Raw genomic sequence first — 12,958 nt, forward strand, 5'->3', positions numbered from 1 at the left:
CAGACGGACAGACAGACGGACAGAGTCGCACCATAAGGGTTCCTGTTGTACCTTTTTGGTACGGAACCCTAAAAAGATTTAACGTGTTCATAAAAAAGCAAAGCCGTTAGTTACTAAGATTTTTTTTGTTTGAGAGTTTTTATGATATAGAATACGATTTTTGATAGTACCTATTTATATAATATACGAAACGAAAAATGTATGTAATTTTTGGTTCAATCTAACTATTAAGTACCTACCTCACCTTTTAAAGCATGTGAAAAATTATGCCAGTAGAGTAGCTTGAATTTTATGGATTACATAGGTATTGAAACTACAACTTAATAGAGAAATTAAATCTAAAATAGGCCCTTGAGGCAGTGAACTAGGATGCTGACGGCATCGCTATATTACAAGCTGATACGCCAAGGAAAAAAAATTGAAATCTTCAAGATGTATATTATAATTGGCATCCGATGATTAAGGCACTTTTAAAAGCTTAAGAAATCGGTCAAGGGCAATCCAAATTGTATGTGTCGATGTGATGACGAATCGTTAACCAGCCAGACTGGTCCTCGCTCTCGAGCTGAAGGCACAAAAAATACCGTTTCATCCATATGTGTACTGTGTGCGTAAAATTATAGTAAGTAGGTATGTCTGTGAAAGGGTAAAACCTATATAAATTATCCTTGATACAAACGAGATAGAAACAGTCAAGGGTAATTCTCAAAATAATGGCATCGTACCCTGCCATCACGTTTTTGAATAGAAAGTATGCGAAATATATAATTTTCACATATAATTAAAATTTTCATAAGTAGGCATTAACGTGACACATCGAGGCCAAGACATATTTTTTCTATAAATATAATACTTTTGTAAAAAAAAAATAAAGAAGACCGTTTTCTACTGTACCCTGCCTTGTCACAACGCGACACTGCTCAAGTTTTCGCTCTATAGATTATTAAATTGCAGTTTTATGATAATAAAATATCGTTTTTTGTAGAGAATAGACTACTATATTCTTAAATATACGTTGCACGGGATGTTTCGATTACTTTTGAACACTAATTTTCACCTTCAAAGTTTGTCCAGCGATATTTTCTCCATATCCTGTGCGTCCGCGGTATTGCACCTCACTCACACACAGAAAGTCTTATTGAGGCCCTTATATACGTAAAACACGTAGCCAGTATGGTTCTAGCCACCGGTGTAAAGGTTTGTGTGTGAGGTGCTGCGGTCTTGTGGTTAGAAGTTTTCAAAGTGTGACGTTCGGAGTTTGTAACAGGTATGTCCACTTTATTCTGGCATGGTTATTTTAAAATATTAATACGGCAGTTTTTTTACCAATAACATTTTAATGTTGTATTGAAGTATAACTATGTATATTAAAATTATGACAGTTGTATTATCAACAGTTTCGGAGATAATATCTAGTTAATCGGATTTTCACTACACCCTGTGTAACTTTATCCTGCCATCACTCTGCAGGGTAAAGTGACTGTTGACAGGATAAAGAAACACAAGTAAAAAAAAAAGCTATTTTGACATGGTTTTTACTAACTTGCCATGTATGTATGTTTGTATGTATGTTGAGGTCAAATCTTGCAACCCAATTTGAAGCAGAAATATTCAACCGACTGAGCTGAAATTTTGTATACACGCTGCGGATGACGTTCGCATATAAGCGCCGATATGGGGCATTGGGTCCTTCGATATTGGGCAATAGTCTGCTCAGCGCCGAAGCAGTCCCGACGAGGCTAGGAACCAATTTGATAAAATGTTCCTCGGAGTACCAATTTTGGTTTGAATTTAAGCCCAAGTACTTAATTTAGGGCGTAAGAGGGACCGCCTCACCGCCGATAGGCAAGGCAACATCCCTATCGCTCTTGCATATAGGCATTACAGAACCAGATTGCATTTCGATCGGCGTAAAGCGTCAACGATTATCATTTTGGCTAGGTCGGCAGCAATCACTTTCTTCGGGCAGAAGCCAACCTTTCCTTCAAAAACCACGTCATCGGTCGTGGCAAGTAACACCGCAAGCCCAAACAAATTAATGCGCCTAACTGTGAGCTCAGTTGCCACTGTGGCTCTCCTTATTATCCTGGTACTTTCTTCCCCTCACGGCTACTATTGTGTCATCGGCATAACAAATGGTGATCATGCGGAGAAGTTGGACTACTCTGATAGCCAAGTCAAAGCCAATGCTCCAGACACAGAACTAAATCAAGATAGAAGGAAAAAGTGTATCTACTTCGCGTGCGGAAAAGTTAAATAGCGAGCGACATTGTTCGCCGCGCAAGTCAGTCTGCTCCCGACCGCTGCCCGCGAGTGACATACAGTGAAAAATACAAAATGGGCCGGTATTCGATAATTAACTGTTCAAACACCACCAATAAAAGCAAGAGTGTTAAACAAAGTGTTTCCTATCATCGGTAAGTACCATTTGTCCTAAAATATTTTTTATTAAAAAATAAACTTTTTAACAAAAAATAAAACCGCCTTCAAAAATAAGCGCGTTACAAAACACGGAGAAACTAAAAAGCCAAAAATAATAAACCTTTCAATTCAGATTTCTTATCGTATTGCAATAAGCTAAACATCCAAATTATAAACAAATCAATTATTTTTGTAGTCGGTACCAGACCTGTTCGTCGCCTTGCTATTGCCTGTTTGCCCCACCCAACCATACACAGGCTGGTACCGACTCCAAAAATAATTGATTTGTTTATAATTTGGATGTTTAGCTTATTGCAATACGATAAGAAATCTGAATTGAAAGGTTTATTATTTTTGGCTTTTTAGTTTCTCCGTGTTTTGTAACGCGCTTATTTTTGAAGGCGGTTTTATTTTTTGTTAAAAAGTTTATTTATTTGTTGATTTTTAGTGGTTCCTAGTGATATTATATGTATCAGTCCGAATACATGTACAGTAGTGAAAGAATTATCCTTTAACTCCTAACCATTGAGGAGTTGACCTTCCATCATCAGCTCAGCCACATAAAATTATTACCATCAGACGTAAATACTGGTGTACCTTTGAAAAATAGACTAAAAACATTACATGTGCCTATAACATTTGAAGAGTTCCCTCGATTTCTCCAGGATTCCATCATCAGACCCTGACTTGGTGCCAATGGGACCATCTCGGGGTTATACCGGTTCGATCAAAAAAAAAATTTTGAAAATCGGTCCACGATTCTCGGAGATATCGAATAACATACATACAAAAAAAAAATAAAAAAAAAAAAAAACATTCAGTCGAATTGAGAACCTCCTCCTTTTTTGAAGTCGGTTAATAAAAAACACGATTTTCCTATTTTTATCATCAAAACATTAGCTGACGTACGGCCATCAAACTAGTTTTCCATTGCGGCTTTAATTTGACGAGTCCGACTTGGCGTGCGTTTAAAACAAGCGATATAAAAAAAATAGGCTATTCAAACTGTCGAGACAAAGTGAAGGTAGATTTGTTATTTTGTCCGTCGAACTCACGTCGAACTTAAGAATAGTGGTGCACCACGGAACTATATCGTCATGTATGCTGCGATTTCCTTATTCGATTTAAATCGATTTTGCGAAGCAGTGGAAATTATAATTATGTTTTTATATTGTTATGAAACTATACATTTATAAAGTACGAGTGAAAAGTAAATTTAACTTTATAAAAATAGGTTACAGTTACGGTATTAACGTTGAATTTGTGGTCGGCAGAAAAACAAATACAAACATAATACGCTCTATATTTATTATGAATAAAAATAACTCTAAAAATGTGTTAATGGTTAATTATATTTATATACATATTACTAAAAGTTGTAACAAATAACATGAGGATAATGAAGTGAGTACATGATCGATTTTCTTAAAAATATTACGAAATATTAACTAGTATTAATATCTACCTACTAAAATCTTTGTTCCTGGCCTTAGGCAAATTATATACCTACTAGTGAATTGTTTGTCATCACACGAATACAGGTATATACTTACTTCATTTCACAACGAAGATGAACATCCGATATTTTTAACTTCGGCGGGCATCCCGCAAGCAACCTCCACAATCGATCGAATAGGTTACGCGGCGACAACGTTCCCATCACTAAAGTACACTCGTGACGTCATAGGCTCGACACAAAACGTTACACGCTCGGTTTCGCTGTTAATCGCCGAGCATTTTCCTTCTATCTTGATTTAGTTCTGTGGCTCCAGAGCAGGCGCCCAGTACCCCTGTGGAAAAATGTGGGTAGGTTATGATTATTATGAATATGCATGTGGGTAAGAAGAAGAATAAAGAAGTCAGTCTTGATTTGAGCACGTAGTCTCATTGACCTGTCCCTATACGTTTATATGGCGCAGCTGGTAGGAACACCACACTCCATTCATTCGTCTTTCTAGGCATCTTCCTCCTGATTCATTGAGCACTACTCTATCTGCAAGGTAATGCCCTATGGTGAATGATGATCTTCAAATAAAAAGGCGCATCGTGGAAGCAATGCGCCTATTTTATTACCACATAAGGAAGAAAGCCGAAGTAATTGGCAATGTCAAGAGATACTGCGATAGCTCCCTGCCTTTTCTCTGCTACCAGACCGCTGTATTTATGCAGCGCATCAATTGCGTCTATCGCTCCTCCCAGAACCCGATCTCTGATGTTTGGGCACGTGTCTTTCAAAATGCGTGCACAGCAGTAGATGAGACTTACGATGATGCGCTCAACATCGTGCCAGTTTCATCTAGGAGGGCAATGGGACGGTAACCTAAGGGGCAGTCAGCTGGACTACCCTTTTTTCGAAAGGCACAGTCTGCCCACCTTCCAACGAGAATTTATACCCTCTCGGAGGCAGTCGTCAATGTGGCCACGTAATCTACTTCCAAGATGTTTAAAGAGCCAAAAGGCACACCGTCCGGCCCTAGAGTGGCCCTCATTTTAAATACTGACCTCATTATCTCGACATCTGTTACCAAGGAGACATCAAGGAGACGAACCAACTCTTCCACTGGGGCAGCCATTGCAGGCATTACATGCACAAGTACAGCTCACATTGTGAATCATGATATGTGCTTTGTTGTTTTACAAGACTGTGATTGTAGGTACTTTTTTATTTATTCTTTATTGCGCATAAAAAAGTACAAAATGGTGTACATAATGCCTTAAGGCATTCTCTACCAGTCAAACACTGCAGGCATCGTGACTGAAAATAATAATCAGATATCACTTACTGTACTACAACTGTTTTGAATAAAAAATAATGGATATTGTTTAAAAAAAGACTATTTTTTTGCTTTTGTTTCTACTTAAAGAAAAAAAATTGAATCCCAACGAAATCATAATAGTCGATATACGTTGAATTATTAGTGGTAAACTTGTTTTTTTTATTCAAACTCTCTTTATCCTGCCACGTTTTCCCTGCTACCCTGTCTATTCACTTTCTCCTGTATGTCTAAAATTTCAACTCGCTATAAGTTCTACGTTTTTACGACTATTTCGTTCCCTCCTGCAAATTCCGTATCATTGATGCACTCAAAAACATATTTAAATCCAAAAAGGTACAAAAAACCATTTTCATTTTTTTTTCATTCACTTTACCCTGACGGTGCCACTTTTTTAAGAACGAACCTCAAATCATGCAAAGAGGGTAGCGATGATCGGACAGACTTTGCACGTGTTAAGTATTCATAATAACCACAAAATTAAAATTTTGAAAAAAACCCCGACCGCGACATAGTGGACCGATTTTCATGAAACATGGCTATATAAGAACACTCCCGACTAACTCAGCTTTCAGACAAAAAAAACTAAATCAAAATCGGTTCATCCGTTCGGGAGCTACGATGCCACAGACAAACAGACAGACAGACAGACGGACAGACAGACAGACAGACACATCAAACTTATAACACCCCTTCGTTTTTGCGTCGGGGGTTAAAAACACAATACCTAACTATTGCGTTTCAACGTTTATATGTACCATTTTAACTTCGACTGACACTAGTAGCGAATACATAGTTCATGTTAAAGTCTACTACTTAACTTTAAACAGAAGACATATTATGTTTAAATAGCGACCCGAATAGCTGTCAACGTAATCGGCAATCAGTATGTTCATTGGCAATTCGTAGCATATATTAACATACAGTTATGTCTCGATGTTCATCGTTAAAGAACTGGTCCGAGAGGTTGTACCTACTTGGTAATATGTTCTCACTTTGATCGGTATCGTTTGGACTCTTACAGAAAATTGTATAAAATAAACGATAAACAGTCAAAAATTATCTACTGAAAAACAAGCTGGTTGATATGTTTTGTTACGTACCCATAGGTATGTATAGTTTAATCTTCTGGACCACGGCGACATGTCAAATTCATTAAAATTCGCTAAAATATTTCTTTATGCCTTAAAAATCCAAAAATATGCTATATATATATTACTAGTATATGTTACTATTACAATAGTGTTCCGAAGCAGAAAGTAAAAAATATACGAATATATTTACTGTGGGTATCTTAATTTTACCATAAACCTTTTTAACGCTTACCCTGACGTGATAAAAATTGTGTAGACGCTAAAACTATAATTTTAAAATTACTTGGAATATCTCGCAGACGTTTTTGCATGATAAAAAATAATTTCACAATAAACATATTTAAGTACCTATCCATTGTATGCACTTAATGCACTAAATCATTACATTATCTACTCGAAAGTAAATTGATGTCAAAGGTGACTTATCGGTCAGAGGCCAACTGGGATCAACCCGCGATAGCCAAAACTACATATTCTACGAAAATAACCCCTTGCCTTTTACACTGCCTCAATAACCTTATCTTTAAGAAGATAGGATGTAGAGGTATTTTGGTTCGCTTTACTTATCTTACCTAGACTCGGATACTATACAGGGTGTTTGGTACTATCAGCTACAAAAGTGCATGGCGAATTTATCAATGAATTCATTCATAATTTCTCCATGGAATTTTGCAGCTCACTTACATGTACATATATCATCCATGCCATAATCAGCAACAGCGACCCTAGCTACTTACGTTACGAGCGTGTGCTCGGATATGGCTTGCAAAGCCGAACTTTGTCTTAAAAACTCTGTCGCACGTGGGGCAGTAAAGTTGTCCAGAACCATTGTAGGTATAATTATAGGTGGGTTTCGGCCGAGATTTCCGTATCTGACGCTTCGTATCAAGCTCAATGAGACGGGCGTCTTCAAAGTCTTTGACGCTGCTTTAAATACGAGAGCGCCATTCTGGCCGCTGAGAAGCGTACTCCTCCCATTTTTCAGGTAGTATTCTGCAGGCAGCAGGTGGCGTTTAAGCACGTCCTTGTAACGCAGGTGCTGCCCACCTTGCTTCCGTTTTCCAGCTGACATGTACATGAACCGACAAAAAAAATTGGGGGTTTGTGGTGTCCTTTTCTTCATTTCCGTCCTTGGAACCTTGATCCCTAGGAGCCACGGTTTGGGAAATACGATTTTTTTTCTCATTCATACAAAATCTCTCCATTAAAATCAAGAACGATTTAATACTGGACTGACAAAGGCCATACAAAAAAGCGTTACCCCTAGAATGTAGAGGCCTTTTAGGCTTAAAACTAGATAGCGCTGTTCGCAGCCTGGAAGTGACCAAAATCATATTTTCCCCAAATATTTTAGCGTGTTTTTATTTTTTATAAAAACAAATTACATATTTCTTTATCTTAAAATCATGATATCACGTCAATACACATTTTGAAAAAAAAAATGTAGGCATCATCAGTGTAGTTATGATAGTATTTAATAGGTGGCGCTAAAAAATCGAGGTACGATTCTTAGTATGCGTTTCGGGGCTAAAAAATAAAAAAAATTGTATCTCCAGGACCGTGGTTCCTAATAGGACCAAGGCCGCAAGGGCGAAACGAAAGGAAATGTCACCACAAACCCACCAAAATAAATTATCGGCTCATGTGCTAAACACCCTGTATATGATGGATAAATTAAAAATTTAGAGTAATCTATAAAACCTGTTTAATTTTGGAGATTAGACCATTAACAGGTCGTTGCATTTTAGCTTTATAGCGATATTAATCTACGTATTAAAAATGGCTACACGTGTCTTCAATTTTGTCAGTCCTCTACTGCGAGCTTTTTGACGTTTTATAGGTAACTAGCTTTTGCCCGCGGCTTCACTCGCGTTAAAAATAGACAAAAAGTAGTGTCGAGACAAAAAGTAGCCTATGTCACTCTCTATCCCTTCAACTATCTCCTCTTAAAAAATCACGTCAATTGGTCGCACAATTTTGCCGTGAGACGGACAAACAGACACACACACTTTCCCATTTATAATATTGGTATGGATAGCTTATTTTAACACATAGTTAGTTAATTTTAACACAATAATCTGTTTATAATTCTCGGATGTTACTATAATTTGCGGTTTAGTCTATGTTAGTCATTCTCGGTCATGTCAGTGACTCGACGATCCACCATAGTACAGTCCGCGTCGAATATGCAATGACAGCATCGAATCGAATGTATAAATGATGGTAATGAATTAATGACTCAGCACTGTGCTATCTTGATGTGTACTTACTCGCGAGTAGGTACTTATAATATTAATATACTTCCGCATAATTACTTAGTTTTATCTCTAACCCCTCGGTATATTCATGTAATCTATGTTTTTTTTAGATATTCGTCGATATTAGTCGATAGTATATTCATCTTTTTGGTGCACTTGGGCACCCATCCATCTGTTACGATAAAAATATAATTATGTTCGCTGCATTTAAATTCAAAACAACGATTATTAACACTAATGACGCTACAAATATCAACAATCGAATTTTACACATTTACCTACAACAACGTAATTATGTTTTAGACTTTAGCTCATCAATAGACGTCACTTCAAAGCACTCAAGTTCTTTGATCTCCTAGTATTGGGATGACTAAGTGCCTTCGCAAGATGTTGGCGGATGTCACGGCGCGTACGCAATGTAATGAGTAACTGTACGGTACACGTCAGTGTGTTTGCCAAGTTTGGGAGAAAAAATGTGACGAGTGGGATTTTTTTTTCCTTTGGTGTTGTATGGTCAATATGGTCATTCTATAGTCTCTTAACTTGTTTATGACATCAGGATATTGATGGCTAATTGAAATAGTGCTATATGTAGTCGGTCCAAGACAAAAAAAAAATATTTGAAAATAATACGAAGGTATTAATTAGGTACCTATGTGGGTACCTATACACCGTGTTTTTATGTTGTATGTTTTCCGTTAAATTCGACACGTTATTAGGGTCATTATCAGGAACCACCCTGTATATCATTTTTAGTTAAATTCGCCAAAAATATTTTTCATCGTTTTCATACATAATAAATGAATTAATCAGAGTGAGAGACCCTTAAGGACAACATTCAAGGTAGTGTCAAGTGATTGACGGCACATGTCAAAACATATAACATTAAGAAGTGGTAAAGGCTTCATTTTTTTTTAATAACTCGGTAACCGTAAGAGTTAAGATGCTAGTTTCTGAGAGACATTAGTTGTATTTGATCTAAATAAACTTCCCTTAAAACTAACGGAATTCAATAAAAAACGGTACCTATTTACTACCTATTTTCAAAATTTGAATAAGTATTTAATTATACTACTACTTAATATAAAAACAGGAAATGATAAGATGGGGACTATACGCCCACTTTCCATTTTAGTCAGAACCTTAAATGGTATCGTGCTCTTAATCGGTCATTTAAACAATAAAATTATTTAAATTGAAATTAATTAAAAATTCCAACTTGGCCCTTTACGCATCTGTTGTTTTCTTAGAATTACATATTAACATATGATTATGATTATTACGAACTTAATTTACATTACAGGAACTATATAGAAGTGAGAGATGCATGCTCCTGATTGTAAAGTCGCCTTCAGATACATCGGAGCTGCCAAAGGTACCACAATTATCGGAACATGCCTCTATTGTCAAGACAACCCCCCATTCACGGTACGATATATCTGTACGATCCGTCGCAACAGATTAATCGAAACGACCGATCGACAGTGTATATCAACATCATTAAAGATTTACTTGATCGCATACGATATCGCAAATCGCGACAAAATCCCGTGCGATCGAGTGTGTGATTCTATTTTTATCTCATACTTACCTACTAATTTTATTATTCCGTCTCGTGCGAGTAAGTCCGTTTTCAGATTATCCTATCCGATATCGGACGTCTTAAGGATTTCAATGGAATAAATCCAAGATGGCGCCCGTAATGTATGGTAGGTATATCGGTCCTACATCCGATATCGGATCAGATAATGTGAAAACGCACTGACGGGGGCGGGGGCGGAGCGGGGGGATCGTTTACTAGAGGTATATCGTTAATGTCGTAAACGATCGATCGCCTCGTGTGTGGCTGGCGCTTCCGATGCGACCGATCGTTCACGATATCTGTCCGATCGACCGAAGCGATGAATCGTACCGTGAATGTGGGGCTGAACGTGTTCCGATATTTCTGAGAGCTTTGGCAGCTCCGATGTATTTGATGGCGATTGTATGCTGTAGTTCGAAGTGCACTCATTTAATATGTACATCATATGTAGGTGACATAATCTATGTTATTGTTAGATTGCGGGTTCAGACATCTGAGCATCTCCGGGGCTCTTACATGTATATTTGACGGCAACTATAAAACATCATACGTACAGTGAGCTGCAAAAATTCATGGTATTATGCAGCTCCCTCTATGCAATTTCACAGCTGACTGTACAGTGCTGCAAAATTGAATGGAGAAGTTATGAATCAATTCATTGATTTGAAAATTCATCGCCATGCACTTTTGCAGGTGATAGCACATACATGCATACTTATTCACGCCTGTATTCCCAAATCACGAATAAGAAATAAAAAACAATACAAGAATGAATTATATTTAAAATTAAATGAAAATAAAATATTTTCAAAAGGCCGTTTAAATAAAATATTTTCAAAAGACCGACTTTAACCGTGGCAACATTGCCTACTATGGTAACTTTAATACAGAAGGTGAAGTTGCCACAGTTAAACTTCAAATATGATATTATAATATTCAAATTTTACAGATATATCACAAATTCGTAATAAAGATTAGATAAAATATGATTTGAGAAAGAGAACAGTCATAAAATGTACCTATGATTCAATACATTTTTTACTCAAGTTGTAATTTTGCTCATCATTATTGCTCATCATCATCCTTGAGTTATCCCGACATTTGCCACGGATGATGGGAGCCTGGGGTCCGCTAGGTCAACTCATCCCAAGATTTGGCATAGGGACTAGTTTTACGAAAGCGCCATCTGACCTTTCAACCCAAAGGGTAACTAGGCCTAATTGGAATTAGTTTCGTTTCCTCACGATGTTTTCCTTCACCGAAAAGCGACTGGCAAATATCAAATAACATTTCGCACATAAGTCAAGAAACTCATTGGTACTCAGTTGTAATAAATTGCTACAATAATAAATTGAGTGTTGAGCTGTTAAGGACACTATTATTATGAATTAAACTAGTCACTTAAACTTATGACCTACTAACCCCATACTAAGAATGACGTCAAAAACTCTTTTAACTTCTCAGAAGTGCAACTCTGCACTCCACAATTCAATCATTGTATGAAACATATTCAAAATAAAAACCTTATTGCTGTATATGTAAGGTTTATTTTTTAGATTATTGCATGTAAAGCTATATTAACTTTTCCCCTTTTGAAAAGTGTGTCAAGAACTACAGGATACATCAAGTATTTAACAGCAAAAATGTACTATTTTAATATGGAATATGATTCAAAATTACTTGTATTTCTCATGTAGCCATAGTTGTGAGGAATGATTGCTAATAAGTCATTTCACTGTATGATTACTTGATTACAGTGCTTCATACGGTTCTTAGTAATAATTGATAAATGCGTGATAAACTTATTGTAGTTGGGTTTTCTTAGAGTTCAAGTAATTCGTACGATATTTTTTAAAACCTGTAATTTTTGAAAATTTTCTATTTCTAAGTTTTAAGATGTTTTTTTTTGTGTTATTCTATATGTTTTACGTTGTTAATAAATCTTTTTTATTGTTTTTTATTATGTTTCTGGACAAAGAAATTTGCTACTTTCATGTATAAACTGACCAAGGCCTCCATGGAATCGAACTAGTGTCATCGTCAGCCTAAAACCGGTCGGTCCTTTGACTGCATGCTCTTTAGCTGCATGAGTTTTCTTTCAAAAACCGCAAACCGCATTTTCATATATTTTTTATCAGACGTGAAATGAAACATATTCATAGTTATGTTTCTCCGCACTTGTGCTGGTTGTAAAATGATTGTTTTTGTTTTTTTGTACTTACCAAAGCTTACGTTTACTCAAGTTGACATAAAAACTTACTCCCAATGACATAAAATACTCTAGACAATTTCCAATGTAAATAAATAAACGTAGTCCAGTACAGAAATCAAACAGTATATTGACTTGTCTTATCTAATAAATTCAACGCAGTCGCGACGGCATCGACGTATGGTGAAGTCATGTGCAATAATATGTTACTCTTCAAAGGCCGTAATAATATCTGACACCATGCGCGGATTATTTGTCATGGGGGTCATGAAGAGCCTAAGTTGGCCATACAAATGACCACGTTTCAGAAAGTGACATGTCCTCTACCACGTGGCCCGTTTCCCTGGGCACGCCTTGTATTATAAGCTGATCCGCGCTTGTCTGACACGATATTATTTGTAAAGCCATAAGAGCGTGTCACATCTTTTTGTGGCTTTCAGAAAGTGACATATTATTGCAGGTCCTTACATGGTTTCTATTCTATTTTATTCCTTGCATGGTATACATAGATATAATACAGAATACGAAACAACATTTATATTGGAAGAAAATATATTTTTAACCATTTATTATACAAAGAAGATGCAGATGTAGCTGCGAGTGATACAACAAAATTTAAG

Source organism: Leguminivora glycinivorella, chromosome 16 (assembly GCF_023078275.1).
Source record: "Leguminivora glycinivorella isolate SPB_JAAS2020 chromosome 16, LegGlyc_1.1, whole genome shotgun sequence".
Classification (NCBI taxonomy): Eukaryota; Metazoa; Arthropoda; class Insecta; order Lepidoptera; family Tortricidae; genus Leguminivora; species Leguminivora glycinivorella.